Source organism: Pleurodeles waltl, chromosome 9 (genome assembly GCF_031143425.1).
Source record: "Pleurodeles waltl isolate 20211129_DDA chromosome 9, aPleWal1.hap1.20221129, whole genome shotgun sequence".
NCBI classification, from domain to species: domain Eukaryota; kingdom Metazoa; phylum Chordata; class Amphibia; order Caudata; family Salamandridae; genus Pleurodeles; species Pleurodeles waltl.
This window is the reverse complement of record NC_090448.1, coordinates 711,724,555-711,741,534: the sequence shown is the minus strand read 5'-3', so window position 1 is coordinate 711,741,534 and position 16,980 is coordinate 711,724,555.

The window sequence follows — 16,980 nt, the reverse complement described above, 5'->3', positions numbered from 1 at the left end:
ACTATGCATTGCACTGGCATTGAATTGGCTAAATGCCCCAGCAAGATGAGGGCTAAACACCGCCAACTGCACACCTCCTGGGACCCACAAAGCCCTTACTGGAATTGAATGCAAATGAGCTAGGTTACCTACATTTGCCATACACCCATTACCCTTGAGCTGGATCACGCTGCAATGTCTGTCATGGCATTAAGGGGCACCCCCTAACTCACAACCACCACCCGGATCCCATGCCAACTACCAAATATTGTAGTAATGACCACTGTACTCACCCCCTTGTGGCTGCTGTGATGCCCTCAAGCGCCCATCCAGCTCTGGGTAGGCCACCGCCAGTATGCGGGCCATCAGGGGGGTCAGGTTCCGACAGACACCCCTTCCTGGTTGGGAGGCCATCCCGAGCTGAGCCTCCGTAGTCTTCTGTGTCCAGTATCTCAGGTCCTCCCACCGTTTCCTGCAGTGGGTGCTCTGTCTGCTGTAGACCCCAAGGGTCCGCATGTCCTTGGCGATGGCACGCCACAATCCCTTCTTTTGATGGGCGCTGACCTGCAGAGGTAATACAGACAGGAGGACAGCATTACATATATGGCCTTCAAATCCTGTTTCCAAATCCATTGGCACACACATCATCCGGCGCACACCATGTACACTTCCACCAGACATACCACCCCACATATGACACGATGCCTGCACACACATCTCCGTGCAACCCTCCCACATGCATCGTGCCCAAGGTGTAGTCGCCTGTTGGTCTGGAGGCACATACAGCTGCCCATACTGGGGCAAAACCACATCCACCAAGTGCTCCAACTCCATCAAAGTGAAGGCAGGGGCCCTTTCCCCGGTCACACGGGCCATGGTAGGTTCCAGACACAGGTCACAGCAGCACACGCTGTGTAGGTGTTGTCCTGTGAAAAGTCAGAAATCAAGTGAGGTTATAGACAGAAAATGGCGGTCACGCCCACTGCGGTGTACACCGGCAGCGCTGCCACTGATCCCCATTGGCCACTGTACTCCATAGAGCTCCATATTAGCCAATGATGAATTGCACAGCGGTGGAAGACCGCCTTCCGCCATGATGCCCAACGTCAGCGGAGATACCTCTCTTCCACCTGTCCCTGGATACAGAACAGGCGGTCGCCATTTCATGGTGGTGGACTACATACAGATCGTCCAGAACTGCGTCCTTTATGAAAATTGCACATACATTGCCATTCCCACTGTCCCATCACATTAAAGCTGTATGCACACTGAGGTGGTGGTTCCATTGTTCAAATTGTGACAGCCTGGTCACTCTTGTGTCCCTTAGATACCTACCACTGCGGATGAATAGGAGGAAGAAACAAACTCCCATGTACAGACACCTTGTGGACTTGGCTACACTGAAGAGCAAATGCAAAAACAACAATGATGGACAGAAGGCATACAAATCAAACATTCACCCCCAGTCACAGATCTGGGTTTAACCCCTCAGTTTATTTGCTCGCCATGCCATTCCAGTTTGGACCCAACCATATGCAAATCAGTCTTGACCCTGCTCCCCATGGAAACAGTCCATCCCGAACTGCCAGGCCAAGTTCTCCCTGGACCAGATAAAACCATCCTGGGACCAGTTTCATGGTATCACCCTTCATCAGCCAGGCTAGCTTGAAGCTGGGGGCATAGCAAGCACAGGACCCACATCTGGGCATACCCTTTCCACTTAGGGCGACAAATACAAAAACAACAGATGATGAACGGAATGCTGATCAAATCAAACATTCACCACCAGTCACAGATCTGGGTTTAGTCCATCTGTTTTTTTGCTTGTCATGCCACTTCAGTTTGGACCCAAGGGGGAGGCTCTGTGGTTGACTGGGAGTGGGCTGGGGTGACCAACTGACCAGTGCTCCCTGATGTGCCAGGTAGTTCATCCAGATCCAGAAGTCCAGAGTTACTGTCATCACTGGAGGCATCTTCTGTTGGGGACTGGTTTGTCATGGCACCTCCTCTCCGCTCACATTGGCTGGGGCACCTGTGGGGATGTAAGTGATGTACTATCCTTCATGTCTGTGACATATTGTACATCCCTATCTTCCCCTCTATCGTTGCTGTTCCCTGCCACCTTTGTTTGTGTATGGTGATGTACTGTGGGATTGTTAGTTCTCCATGCAGTGCATGCTTTTGTGATGGATGTCCATGCAGGGATGGGAGGGCTGTCCATGCATTGGTATAGCATGCAGGGCTTGGCATTGGGGTTAGTCATATGTGTAGGTGCAGTGTGTGGGATGGAGTGGAGTTATGGGAGTGAGGGGGAGGGGGTGAGATGGCATGCAGGTATGGAGGGTTGATAAGTAGTGAATGTTGACTCACTAGTGTCCAGTCCTCTGGCAACTCCAGTGAGTCCCTCAGGATGCAGTATTGCCAAGACTTGCTCCTCCCATGCTGTGAGCTGTGGGGGAGGAGCTGGGGGCCAACACCAGTCCTCTGTATGGCGAGCTGGTGCCTTGCTACCACGAAATGTACCTTCCTCCGTAGGTCATTCCACCTCTTCCTGATGTCATCCGTTGTTCCTGGATGCTGTCCCACGGCGTTCACCCTGTCCATAGCTCATTCTTCTTGGCAATGGATATTTGCTGTACTTGTGCTCCAAACAGCTGTGGCTCTACCCTGACTATTTCCTCCACCATGACCCGGAACTCCTCATCTGTGAAACAGGGGTGCCTTTGTGGGGACATGGGTGTTGTGTGGTGTGTGTAAGTGTGTGGGTGTTGGGTACTGTGGTTGGGTGTGTGAAGTGGGGTGCATGAGGGATGTATGGGTGTATGTAGTGTGTGTGTCTAGTTGTCGCAGCGGTCTTGGTGTCTGTCTGGTGGCAATAATTTGTATTCATAAAGGGTTGTGGGTAATGTGGGTGGGTGTTTTATAGTGCTGTGGGTGGGTGTGTGTGGGGTGTGTATGAGTGTCAGAGTGTCAGGTGTGTGTTTTTGGTATTGGCCAATGTTGTGTAGTTTAGTCTATGGGTGGCCATTCTGAGCGTGCTGTGGTGTACCGCCAATGGTTTACCGCCACTGAATGGCTGCTGTGGTGATTCATGGGTCATAATGTGGTGGGTGTTGTTTTGTTGGCGTAACAGTATGGGTGTTGGTACCGGCACTTTAGCACAGACCTTTGGGCTGGTGGATTTTTGTATGTGGCAGTATTCTGTCGGATTGGTGTGTGTCTCATAATTTGACGGCGGTATGTTGGTGGCCATCACTGCTGCGGTTAGTGGGATTTACCGCAAATGTCATAATGACCACCCTAGACCCTTCTGATCCAGACCTGTGCTCGGATCTTAGAGTGGGCACTTCTTCCTCTCTAAAATGGATTGTGTGTCCCCCTTTCTTTCAGAATCTCCAATTAGGTGATTTTTTTCCCTGTCCATTTTCATAGTTTTCCTTTAAGCTCTAGATGGATCGGGATTGAGTCACCTACTTCTGTGCTCTGTCTCGTATTAAGAGTACAAATAGGATACAGTTTTTTTCTACACTTCCTTTTTCCGTTGTTGCCCCCCCAGCTGTGTTAGTTTCAACATTTATGTCAAAAATATGTTTTATAAAACGAGTTGGATTCTCCGCAGTGCAGTCAACTTCTTCACTAGGTTTACAGTTAGATTTTCCTACTCATGAACAAAAGTCCTTCTGTAAAGGACCCCTCCTTAGGGCTTCCTTACCCTCAGACGCCAGGGTGCCTACTAATGTAGCCATATGCCCCGCCCCTGCTTCCTCTACTTTCTTTCTGGTGCTTAAGTCCTGTAGTGTTGCTGTCACTACATCTAGGGTAGCTTCTGATCCCCCTACAAATATTTCCAGCAGATTGAGAATAGATGATAAACATCTCTCCAACCAAAGGGGGTCATTATGACCCCAGCGGTGAGTGTTAATGTGGCGGTTTGACCGCCAACAGGCTGGCGGTACATACCGCCACATTATGAGATCGGTGGGTTGGCTGCAGCCAACCCGCCACATCTCCGCTCATACCGACATGACGGTATGAGCCGCCGGGCCGGAGATGTGCATCTCCAGTCCAGTGGCCGGCATAGTACCGGCAGCGGCATTATGAGCTGGCCTACCACCATGATTTACGCCACGAAAACCATGACAGTAAGCCCTACCAGTGACAGGGAATTCCTTCCCTGTCACCAGTAGGCAGCCACCCCCAACACTCACCTGACACCCCCACCTCCCTAATCCAAACACCCTAACACCCCCTCCGATCCTCAGACACCCCCCCACCACCCCAATACATGCACACGCCCGCAGACATGCACCACGCATACACCCAATCACTCACAGTGGCATACATGCATTCAAACACACACTGGCATACACGCATTCATACACGCATACATCCTGACATGCTCACACACATTCTTACAAAGATCACACTGACATGCAGACACGCACTCACTTCACCATTCTTACACGCATTCACTCACACGCATACAACCACGCAAACAACACAACACACACAGACGCATTCACACACTCATTCATGCACACACTCAGACACACACACACAACAACCCACACCCTCCCATCCCCTACGCTGTCGGAGGCCTGACTTACCTTTGTCGAGGAGGTCTTCAGGCAGGGAACCAAAAGGGGCCCTGCCAGCAGAACACCGACAGGCCATATTACTGGGCATAATATGGCTGGCGACGTTCTACTGGCGTGACGGTGCTGGTGGTAGCAAATCCAGCTTACCACCATGAGCACTGCCGGATTTCTGCCCTTAATATGGCGGAAGTCAGGCAGTGCTCATAATATGGCAGACGGATGGTAGCCGCGGTGGCGGTATTTTGCCGGCCTTTACCGCAGGGGTAGGTGGTTTTTACCGCCGATATCATAATGATGACCTAAGTAGGGTTGATGATATCTTCACCTCACGTTCTGGAAGACTGTCTAACTGATTGACCTTTATATCCAAGTCAGGAGTTTCTGAGAGAAGAGCTGAAGTGAAGGATTGATTTGATGTAGTAATAGTTGCAAACCAGTCGACAAAATTGGAGGTGAGGAGGGCAGAGACAGGGCTTTAGGGGGCCTTGTTTTGACTCCATTATCTTCTATACAGCTCCAAGTCTATGTCAGGTAGTGTAACATTTTCCCCCATGATATTCTCAATTACTTTTAGGAGAGACTCTCAAGATGGGGTGGCACTGAAAGGCCCTCTGCGATAGGAGATAATATGGGCGTGTCAGAGAATTCAGGAAAAGGTATAAGTTCTTGGCATAGTATACCCTGCACTTTACAAGAAGGGTGCACTTTAATTGATCTTAACAAAAGATTTTGCACCTGAAAAATTGCTTTGTGGCCATAAGGGCATTGTCTAAGTTGCAGAACATTGATTGCTAGTTCTGCAAAACATGGTTGGTCTTGATGTGATCTTAAGGTTGACCATATACTGCTTTTCAATGAGCTTGCTAATAAAGAAGAGGTGAGAGACTGTCCAGTATTTGATAATGTTGTCAGAATCTAGTATATTTTCCTTTAGGATTGAGGGGATCTGGCTCATCTTCAGAGGCTTGGGGATGTTGCATTGAATCAGCAAGGTGTTGATAAAGATGAGTTGGGATGCTAGGGCTTCTAGCGAAAGGGCTTTGATGAAGGATGCGGGTAAGATATCATCCTCATATGAAAAGGCTCTGAGGGAAATGAGTATGGCGGTCATTCTGACCCTGGCGGTCATGGACCGCCAGGGCCGGGGACCGCGGGAGCACCGCCAACAGGCTGGCGGTGCTCCCAAGGGCATTCTGACCGCGGCGGTATGGCCGCGGTCAGAAACGGAAAACCGGCGGTCTCCCGCCGGTTTTCCGCTGCCCTGAGGAATCCTCCTTGGCGGCGCAGCTTGCTGCGCCGCCATGGGGATTCCGACCCCCTCACCGCCATCCTGTTCCTGGCGGTTCCGACCGCCAGGAACAGGATGGCGGTGAGGGGTGTCGTGGGGCCCCTGGGGGCCCCTGCAGTGCCCATGCCAATGGCATGGGCACTGCAGAGGCCCCCGTAAGAGGGCCCCTAAAAGATTTTCAGTGTCTGCCTTGCAGACACTGAAAATCGCGACGGGTGCTACTGCACCCGTCGGACCCTTCCCACTCCGCCGGCTCCATTCGGAGCCGGCTTCCTCGTGGGAAGGGGTTTCCCGCTGGGCTGGCGGGCGGCTTTCTGGCGGTCGCCCGCCAGCCCAGTGGGAAACACAGAATAACCGCGGCGGTCTTCTGACCGCGCAGCGGTATTCTGGCGGCTCCCGCCGGCACCGCGGTTACCGCGGCCGGCGGGAGTCAGAATGACCCCCTATGTCAGTTAAATCTGCAATAAATAGGGATTTGAAGGATGACCATTGTGGGGTGCTGGAAGAAGTAGTGAGCCTAAGAAAAGAAGCAGGTTTGGCAGTTTTGATCCACTGTTGCAGCTTCTGTTTCTTTTTTTTTTGCTGAAGAAGAGGTTGATGGCATTGCACCTTTCTGTGGAGTGTGGGATAGGAGGGGCTGGTAGGAGGATGACACAGGGCTTGATTGCCCAACAGAGTGTGTTGCTTCTGTTGACAACTTAATTGATGGTGGTGGTAAAGTACTTTGTTTTGACTGATGTGATAATTTTGCTATGTGTTATTCAGGGTGGCAACAGTAGCATTACATCATCAGGGGTCTGTTTTCTTTCAATTTACTTTCCTGTCTATTCATAGTGATACATGGAATGTTTGCTTTTGGCAAGTTCTTTGGGGTACATAGGTGATGAATTTTCCAGATTCCACTTCCTTTTTTTTATGTAGATCATGGGTGATCACATGGGATTCTAGAAAATCAATGATGTTGTTAAGAAGGGTGTTGAAATTGAAAATGGAGTTTGCATGGCAAAATATGACTTCAACCTTTAAGCGATGGAAAAGTATTTGAAGCATTAAATGGTTTTCTATTCTCTCATGGGCTGGCCTCAGTGTTTATGTTGGATGCTGAGGAGAGAGGAGGTGGTGAAGGATCAGTCCAGTTCAGGGCTATGGTATGACTCAGTTAATTTGTCTCATGGGTTAGGTTGGAAGGCTGCAAAATCTGCCATCAACCCCTTGAAGAATTATGAATGAGAAAACACACTGTATAGACCACTTGACCCCTCTTCAACAGGACCGGGAAGGTGATTTGTTTCCGGGCCTCTCCAGTGACACTCTGTCAAGCAAGCACACAATCATAGGAAACAACTACACTAGTATGGAATAGTTGGTGGGGGGTTTGGTTCTAAGCATTTACAGCAGGCAGAAATTGATTTCTAAGGACATGAGATCCAGGTGGGACACTTTACTCATATCCATTGATATCCAAATACACTTTCTATTAGACATTACTGTCTTCCAGCAGAATGTTAATATATAGAATTAGAGATAGATAACAGCAAATAACGGGATGCTTTTCAGAGTAAATCTGAATAACTTTAGATATACAACAATTGTGAATCTCAAGTTGTTTATAATGTCACTCACAACCCTGAGATGAAGAGCAACCCTGTTATTCACTTTTTACCCATCTTTTTTTGTTGTGTATAGCCCCAAATATTATCTTCCCCACTTCCAATTTCGTTGCAGGGTAAGAGGAGTAGTAGGAGAATCATACATAACATGACCTCTACTCCCAGACCATGGAACAGAGAGCCAACGCTGCATGTCATTCTCGCAGGGAGCTGGTCAGCATAGCCTGGAATCCATTTAGGATGTAGAAGCAGTGGTGCAATGATGTAGCATCAGTCAGAAATAACTTGTTTCCCATTGTCTGGCGTTCACAATCGTGAGGCTCAGTGAGAATAATACAGCTAGTAATCCGCTATGAGACATGCTTTTTATTATGGTCACTGGGAGGATGTGCTTCTGCCATACTTTTTAGATCTTGCTTATTAACAGCTTTTAGCTTTATGTACTTAAAGACCTATTGTGTACAGTATCAATAGTGTGAGTGGGCTTCGGATTACCTCATTGTTATCTTTGTTTGCTTTCTTTTCAACTTAGTTTGCTTCTCATTCAGTGGCTTCCCTTCCTGTTCTTGTGTTTGTCCCTCTTGTAGAGCACCGCCTCTCTACCATCTGATTGGGTGACTTGTAGCCATCTTGGGACCGCATCAGAGAAACACTTTTTTCTTTTGCTTTGTCTTTTTGCCCTCTCCACCAAGGGTGCTGTTTCCTCGCACATCCCTGCCCTCCTATGCTCTTTGTGTAGCTCGTTTGTAAAAACACATCAACTGGTATGTCTTTAGCAGGTTTGACTTAAGAGAATCAGGTTGGTTTTCTGGCTTTGAAGGTTGAATTAATGGCCAGGGCCCATCACACAAAAGCAGCATTAAGGGCAAGAGGTATTATTTCACTGGTGGCATTTTTGCAACCAGTTTGAAATTTTGCAAACCAACTGATTTACTAACAGCTCAGTTCACCAAATCCAAAGTGGACTACGTCGTAAACAATATTCATGAGGTATGTCACAAATTGCTACTCAATATGATTGGACACAATTACATTGATGTAGGCCTGCAGGGTCTTCAGATCAACCTGTCTATGATTGTTTTTAATTGACATTTTTTAAGTTTCAGGAAGGGGAACGGGCCAAACGGGACCCATTTCCTCTTACAAAGGTGTTACCACCCCTGCTTGGGAGTCAGTAACTTTTCATTGGCATGTGACTAGAATTCCAGTTGCAAACCATTGATACTTGTATAAGATAGGGATTGCTATTTGGAAGGAACACATACTACATGCCCCTTCCAAATAGCAATTCATAATGTATTTTTAAAACTTTACCATCTCCTAAAATTGGTTTAGTACATGGCCTGAATTATTTGTGTGGTTGCAAACTCCAAATCTGAGCGTTTGCACATGCAAACACGCTTATTCCATCTGGTCCTTATTGTGCTGGGTGAGTGCGGGACAGCTGCACTCACTCACCTTATGTTGAGGCACTGTAACTTGATAGATGTTTCATCTCCCTGCAGACCACAAATCTGCTTCCCAAGCTGCTACAGAGTACCAAATGGCTGGAGGATTTGCTCCAGTTCTGAGTTCTGTGGAAAATAAATGGCAAGGAACCTCCTTTAAATACTGATACCTCCTCAAGCAGGTGTTATATTCTTTAAGGTACCTGCATCTAGTCCTTTCTGTTATTTTAAGCTAGATCATGTGCTTTTAACTTCGGTCATAGTTTCCTGCATCAAAAATGTGAAAAGTAAAACATGCCATTCATAAAGATTGAAGGTACTGGATTCAGTGTTTGTGAGAAAGTAGCTTCTTTCTAGCATGGTTACCCCCACTTTTGGCCTGTTTGTGAGTGTGTGTCAGTGTGTTTTTACAGTGTCACTGGGATCCTGCTAGCCAGGACCCCAGTGCTCATAGATAAAAACCTATATGTCAGTGTGTTTTGCCTCTCTTACTGGGGTCCTGCTAGCTAGCCAGGACTCCAGTGCTCATAGTTTGTGGACTAATGTGTATGCCTGTGTAGTGCCTAACTGTGTCACTGACGCTCTGCTAACCAGAACCTCAGTGTTTATGCTCTCTCTGCTTTTACATTTGTCACTGTAGGCCAGTGACTTAATTTACCAATTTCAATTGGAATACTGGACCCCCCTTATAAGTCCTAAGTATATGGTACCTAGGTACCCAGGGCATTGGGGTTCCAGAAGATCCATGTGGGCTGCAGCATTTATTTTGTCACCCATAGGGAGCTCAGACAAACCCTTACACAGGACTGCCACTGCAGACTGCGTGAAATAAAGCACACGTTATTTCACAGCCATTTTCACTGCACTTAAGTAACGTATAAGTAACCTATGTGTCTAACCTTCACTTACTGAAGGTTAGGTGCAAAGTTACTAAGTGTGAGGGCACCCTTGCACTAGCAAAGGTTCCCCCACATAGTTCAGGGCCATTTCCCCAGACTTTGTGAGTGCAGGGACCCCATTACACGTGTGCACCACATATAGGTCAATACCTATATGTAGCTTCACAATGGTAACTCCGAATATGGCCATGTAACGTGTCTAGGATCATGGAATTGTCCCCTCGTTCCAAATCTGGTACTGGAGAGGCAGTTCCATGCATCCTGGGGGCTCCACCATAGACCCCCAGGACTGCCAAACCAGCTCTCTGAAGCTTGCACTGCAGCTACAGCCGCTGCCACCTCACAGTCAGGGTTCTGCCCTCCTGGGGTCTGGGCAGCACAGTCCCAGGAATGCAGAACAAAGCATTTCCTTTGAGAGCAGGGTGTTACACCCTCTCCCTTTGGAAATAGGTGTTACAGGCTGGCGAGGGGTAGCCTCTCCCAGCCTCTGGAAATGCTTTGAAGGGCACAGATGGTGCCCTCCTTGCATAAACCAGTCTACACCGGTTCAGGGACCCCTTCTCCCTGCTCTGGCGGGAAACTGGACAAAGGAAAGGGGAATGACCACTCCCCTGCCCATCAGCACCCAAGGGGTGGTGCCCAGAGCTCCTCCAGTGTGTCCCAGACTTCAGCCATCTTGCTTTGCAAGGTGTGGGGGCACTCTGGAGGGCTCTGAGTGGCCAGTGCCAGCAGGTGACATCAGAGACCCCTCCTGATAGGTCCATACCTGATAAGGTAGCCAATCCCCTTCTCAGGGCTATTTAGGGTCTCTCCTGTAAGTTCTCTTCAGATTCTGCTTGCAAGTTTCCTTTAGGAATCCTCTGCAACAACGTCAGACTCTTCTGACCTGGGATCAACCGCAGCCTGCTCCAAGAAACGCTGTAACTTCGACAAAGTGTCTACAAGAGACACTTTTCTTCAGCAACCTCAGCTCAAAGTCAGCAACTGCAACAGTTTCCATGGTGTGCATGCTCTGGGGACTTCCTGTCTTCATCCAGCACCAGAAGAACCGAAGGAATCTCTCATGGAGTGACGGAGTAACTCCCCTGCTCCAAGCAGGTACCTTCCAAGATGACGACCGGTACCCTCGGACTCCTCGCACGGCAACAAGCGTGCTCCTAAGGACACAGAGGGTGGACATCATCGACATAGACTGTCCTGAGGTCCTGCTGACGCAATTTAGAGGAGGTAAGACCTTGTCTTCCCCAAGAACGACGGTACCCCTGTGTATTGTGTCTTCTTCACCTCCTGAGGCCTCTGTGCAATCTTTGCAAAATTCCTTCATGTACAGCCTGGCCCAGGTCCCCAGCACTCCACCCTGCGACACTCAACTCGCTGAGTTGTTCTCCAGCAGCGTGGGACCTTCTTTTGTTGTGCTGCATCAACCACGTTTTGCACCTCTTTTGAACCTGGATCCTGCGGCTTCTGGGGGTGCTGCCTGGCATCCTGAGGGCTCTCTAAAGTGCTGAGAGCCCGCTCTTCCTCCTCACACAGAGTTGAGGCCCCCAGGTCCCTCCTGGGTCCACCCAGAACCATTTTGATGAAAAATGCACGTTTGCCATAGCCAAGGCTTGTTGGCGCCTTCCAACACGAAATCTCATCTGCAACAATCTTCACGCCGTGGGACATCTTTTGCATCATGCAGGAACCCGCTGGCATCTTCCTAGGGTGCATTTCTGCAGTCTTTGACTAACTGGGGACTCTTCTTTTGCACCCTCTTCTGAGTTGGCAGGGGCTCCTGTCCTTCCTGTAACTTTTTTTGACTTCTGGACTTGGTCCCCTTCCTTTGCAGGTCTTCAGGTCCAATAATCCAGCAGTTGTTCTTTGCAGACTTGGTTGGCTGCTGCAAAATCCCAGAAACGAGGTGTAGCGTGTCCTAAGAAAACTTGCAGTACTTTACTCCTGCTTTTCTGGGCTCTGAGGTGAGGTAATTTACTTACCTTTACTGTATTCTTACTCTCCCAGCGATTCTGCACACACTAAACTTGTCTAGGGGAGAATTTGTGATTCACATTCCACTTTTTTAGTATATAGTTTGTGTTGCCCCTAGACCTATTTTCTCCCATTGCATTCTACAGGATCTCCTACTGTTTGCATTGTTCTATGACTATTTACTTGTCTAATTTTGGTGTCTAGTGTATATATTGTGCATATTACTTACCTCCAGAAGGAGTATTGTCTCTAAGATATTTTTGGCACTGTGTCACCCAAATAAATACCTTTATTTTTGATAACACTGAGTATTGTCTTTACTTGTGTATAAGTACTGTGTAACTATAAGTGGTATTGCATGAGCTATGCATGTCTCCTAGTTCAGCCTAAGCTGCTCTGCTATAGCTACCTCCATTAGCCTAAGCTGCTAGAACACAAGTACTTCACTAATAAGGGATAATTGGACCTGGTATAAGGTGTAAGTACCCAAGGTACCCACTACAAACCAGGCCAGCCTCCTATAGTGTTCACTTTCAAGATACCTTAAGATATGTGTTTGGTTCTCTTCCAGTATTTTAAAATGTTTTTCCCACTTTTTCAGCAATGCTTTACAGACTTGCATTGGAAAATAAAGTACCTCAGCACTCTCAATACAAAGGTGAGACCTACTAGCTTTGCTAGTGCTTGATTTTTGTGGACTTAATAAGGGCAATCCCGGATTTCCCAGGATGATGAGTCAAATTGGTGCTCATCACAGAAAAGCATACAAATGCCTTTATATTATCTCCCTTACTCCAAGGCCCTACTTATGAGCAACCTAGTTAATTGTGATATGCACAGTAACTGCTGTCACCACAAATACTGCAATTGTGAGTTGTGATAAACATTGGTGGGCCATACCTGCTGCTATTTGTTTAGAGAATAATGCCTAATATTTACTGGATCATGTAGATTTTAGATGTGGTAAGCACCGAATTCTACATGTTATTTCCCATAATTTATAATTGGGTGGTATGTACTGCACCCAATAAAGTCCAACTCAGCAAAGTTAGATTTCATCAGAGGTGATCACACGAATTACAATTCCACTTGTGATTACAGCTTTATGCATGTGCTCCCTTTATCAACCTGTAGGTATACTTGCCTCCTAGTTGGGAGAACCAGAAACATCTTCTACTGCTGTTTAATATAGAACTTTGAATGCTGGTATTGCGGACCTGTTTATTGAACGTTCCCTATCCCTGCACACTTATGCACCTTCTGCATTTCTCTTCAATTCGAAAAATGAAGCCAATCAATGTGTGGCTGCTGATCATTGTCATAGGGGTCAGCGGGAGGGTGATTATAATAAGGGGAAAGAACCTAGAGCCTTAAAGCAACAAAGTCACTTTAGATATAAATTTACCATACTCTTACAGCCTACCTCAAATGTCTCTTGGTAGCCTTGTTGGCTGTGGAGAAGGACTCACGAAGACTGTTGTGGTACACACCTGTTATCTTGATGTAGGTCTTACCAGTGGCACTCCTATCTTAGCAAGGTGCTGTGAAAAAGGCTTGAGTTCTTCAATTGAGTATAAGAGGGGACTGATATTTTTTGCCAAGTTCCAATGAAAGCATCACAGCCATTTGCTTCCCTATGGAGCTCTAGTGATGGAGCGTGGGGCAGCCCACAGAACTGCCAGGCACACTGATTAACAGCACTGTTGTAAACTCCCCAGTAATCATGCACACAAGGGGAACAAAGGTAGGGAGGGGTCTAGCATTGTCTAAGCCTCAAGGGATAGGATGTTTCTCCTTTGTGGGAGAGGGGATTTGGAAATGCTTTCTGTGTAAGAGGTGGATATTTCAGTACTGAACAACTAAAGGCCAGGCTTGAGCAGTTTAGATCACTGCATCCTTGTGCGTCTCCCTTATATGTTTACTCTCAGAACAGAGTGGTTGGGCAAAGGCTCACAAAAATTCCCTTGCACAAACCAATGTCCAACCATGCCACAGGGAACTAGTTCTACTGCCCATCCACTAAGTGAAATGACTGCACTTGCATCTGCAAGGGCAAATGTGTCTATTTAAGTTTGACTCTAAGCCTTGAAGATGGTGTCCTAGACTTTTTAAAAATTATTTGTATTATTTTATGTATAGTTTTCAACTTAAAACCTCCAAGTGGAGGGAACAACTAATAACTCTCTGCACACAAAATACACAGCAGCGTGAAGTACATTGGTTCTCTTGTAGGGGATTTCCATGTATAGTCATAAGCACTGAATAGTTCCGCTCGCCTGCGGAGACCCCGGAGTGGTTCTCTGTAAATATCTTCTTAAGTGTTGATGTTCGCTTTTCTTCAGGAAGGCCTGCAAAGTCACTTAAGAATGTCATTAAGTAGCCTAAAGGAGACGCTACAAATGCCAAAATTCTTCATCCTGTTTGGTTGAAAAAAGGTCCTGCCAGGCAGATATGCATTCAAATGCATGAATACTTATAATGTTTTACAGAAAAAAATCTTTCACAAACCCTTTTGCAATATTACATAAGGGTGAAGAAGTGCAGGGCAGTGTACCCCATAGGCTGCCATTATACAGACTAAAAAGTAAAGCTGTGCCTTTAAGAGCAGGTGGTCCTCCCATATCCCATCCTGCTCAGCAAAAGGCAGTTACCTCAGTTCTTTTTTCCGGCTCCTGCTGACAGGACCCGGAGCTTGTGCTCCTCCTATTTAGAGATTTTTTCACAAAAGTTTCTAGTCAAAGACTTTAGATTACATCTTCATTCGACGTTTTTCATCTTGCCTGACTATTTTCTGTCATTTTTTAAAAATTCTGACAGAAATTTAAGGTATTTTACCATCCAAATGCCTTCACTTTTTGACAAGTGCCCTTGTTGTGGCAAGAAGAAGGCCAGAACAGACCCACACGAGGTCTGTATTATCTGCCTTCCATCCTGGTGCCTGTGAGATACATAAAAACTTCTCCAGGCACACTCTGCGTCACAAAGAGAAAATTTGTCTCCAGGCCAGAGAGGAAAGCAGAAGAAGAAAGCAGCCTACCGGTAGGACCTTAAAGCGAGGGGAAGGCCACTCTTCCAACAGGGTTCTCACTTCATCGGCCAGTGGACGCTGAACATCCCAGAAACATATATTAAAGAGTAATGGCACACATGAAGTATTTAAATTTAATATACCAATAACATCATTCTTTATAAGTCAATGCCTACCTAACATCATAGTTATCTAGTGTAACAAACAGAAATACTTTTAGTATAAATTTATTTGACTCCTATCCAACAATACTCCCTCTTTATATGTATTGTCCAAATTAATTGTTCATATTCACAATCACATAATAAATCCAATTAATCCATTCTTATAACCATCAATTCCACCTAGTTTGTCCGTTGTCTATATAAATTGTCCAAATTAATTATTCATATTCATAATCACAAAGTTAGTCCAATTAATCCATTCTTATAACCCTCAATTCCACCTTGTTTGTCCGTTGTCAACACGTGTTTCATCCGGGGGAGTACCCCTAGGATTTCTTCAGGACTTTCTTGTCAATAAAGTTTCATCACAGATTCCTAGAACAATATTATCATACATTACAAAAACAATTCCAACTAAAACAATATCTGTAGCTTAAACAGTTAAGACGTGTGTCCACCAAGTTACCGGGTGAGAACCACAATAAGTGACCTCATTTTACTATTTTCAAATAATACCTTCTAACGTGAACCTAAGTGAAAAAATGTCTTGTTTAGTTTTATCACCCTTCAAGTGTTAATCGTTTAATAGTGCATAGAAAACCTATTATAATAGATTAAGTGCGGCCACCTTGTAAATTAGATTGCAGTAAAACGTTATTGGAAAAAATTCATATATTACTCCTTAATATCTAAAAGTAATCTCTCCGTGCCACCTTATACCCCCATTAATTAGAGGTATGTCCCCTCATTTCATTTGGTTTTGACTTACTAGTTCCTTTATCACTACTTCTTTTAATGATTTCGTAATATCTCTTGTATTTTGAAGAATGAGATCTAATTGAATATATAAAATATATTAACAAATGCATTATTATTTCATCGATTTAAATTGTTTAATTAGAAGATTCCAGTGCTCATTTTAAACCCGAGGGGAGCTCACCGTTTTCTTGTTCCCTTGAGTAAATTTCCAATCGTCTCTCCACGTTTTCCTTACTAATAGTATCTACTATAAAATGAGATAGCCAATCAATTATTTTGCCCTGAAATAATCTCTCTAACCTGGGATTATTATTTACTAATGTGACTTTACCTGTAACACGTTTCTTTTTAATTGTTAGCGAGTACGCTCCTGACCGTGTAACCCGAGTTGTTGCCGTGCGTCCTATTTAGATGCGTCGGGTCTTAACTAAAATAGAAGACGGACTTCAGAAATTCTGGCCGTCTTTCTATCAAAATAGAAGATGCACTTTTCCGCAAGGATTACCTTCGCCTAGTTAATTCTGAAAAACGCTAAAAATCAAAAACGGACTAAATTCACTCCATACCTGTCTGTGAAAGGCAAAAACAACAGCAAAACTACCCCTCCAGTTCGTCTTGATATAATCATTCAACATTCATTGATGCCTACGTGACCTATTTCCATACACCTATAATTATCTATAATAATTTCAATTTATACTAATCAGTAACATTCCGAAAACAACATTAAGATGCCATAGAGCACTAAAAATCAAAAACAGACTATATTCACTCCATACCTTGACGTTCATCTACTTCGAGAGTTAACACGCCGTCGAAGAGGCATGGTCATCCGACGTTGAGAAGTACTTCTCTGTCGTGGTCGCCGTCGGCACAGTGTGGACTGTCGATGTCGAGGGACACCCAGCATCATGAAGGATCGACGTCGAGAGGAGCACGTCGTACAGGAACTTGTCAACTTCAAGGAGGTCACCAAGGAAGAGGAGGAGGATTTACTCCACATTGGAATCTTCTGCTTCTCTCATGATGGTTCCATCAACTTCTCCTCAACCATCTCCTCCTCCACATACCACAATGCCTTAACCGCTTTGGCCGCCTCCACCTGATCCTCCTGCTCATGTAGCGCCTCCTCCGGGACCACCCTCTGAACGGGCTCCTACGACTCCTAGGGCCTCATCAAGACATTTGCATCACCGTTCATGTAGACGTTCCAGACGTCACTACCATCACAATAGA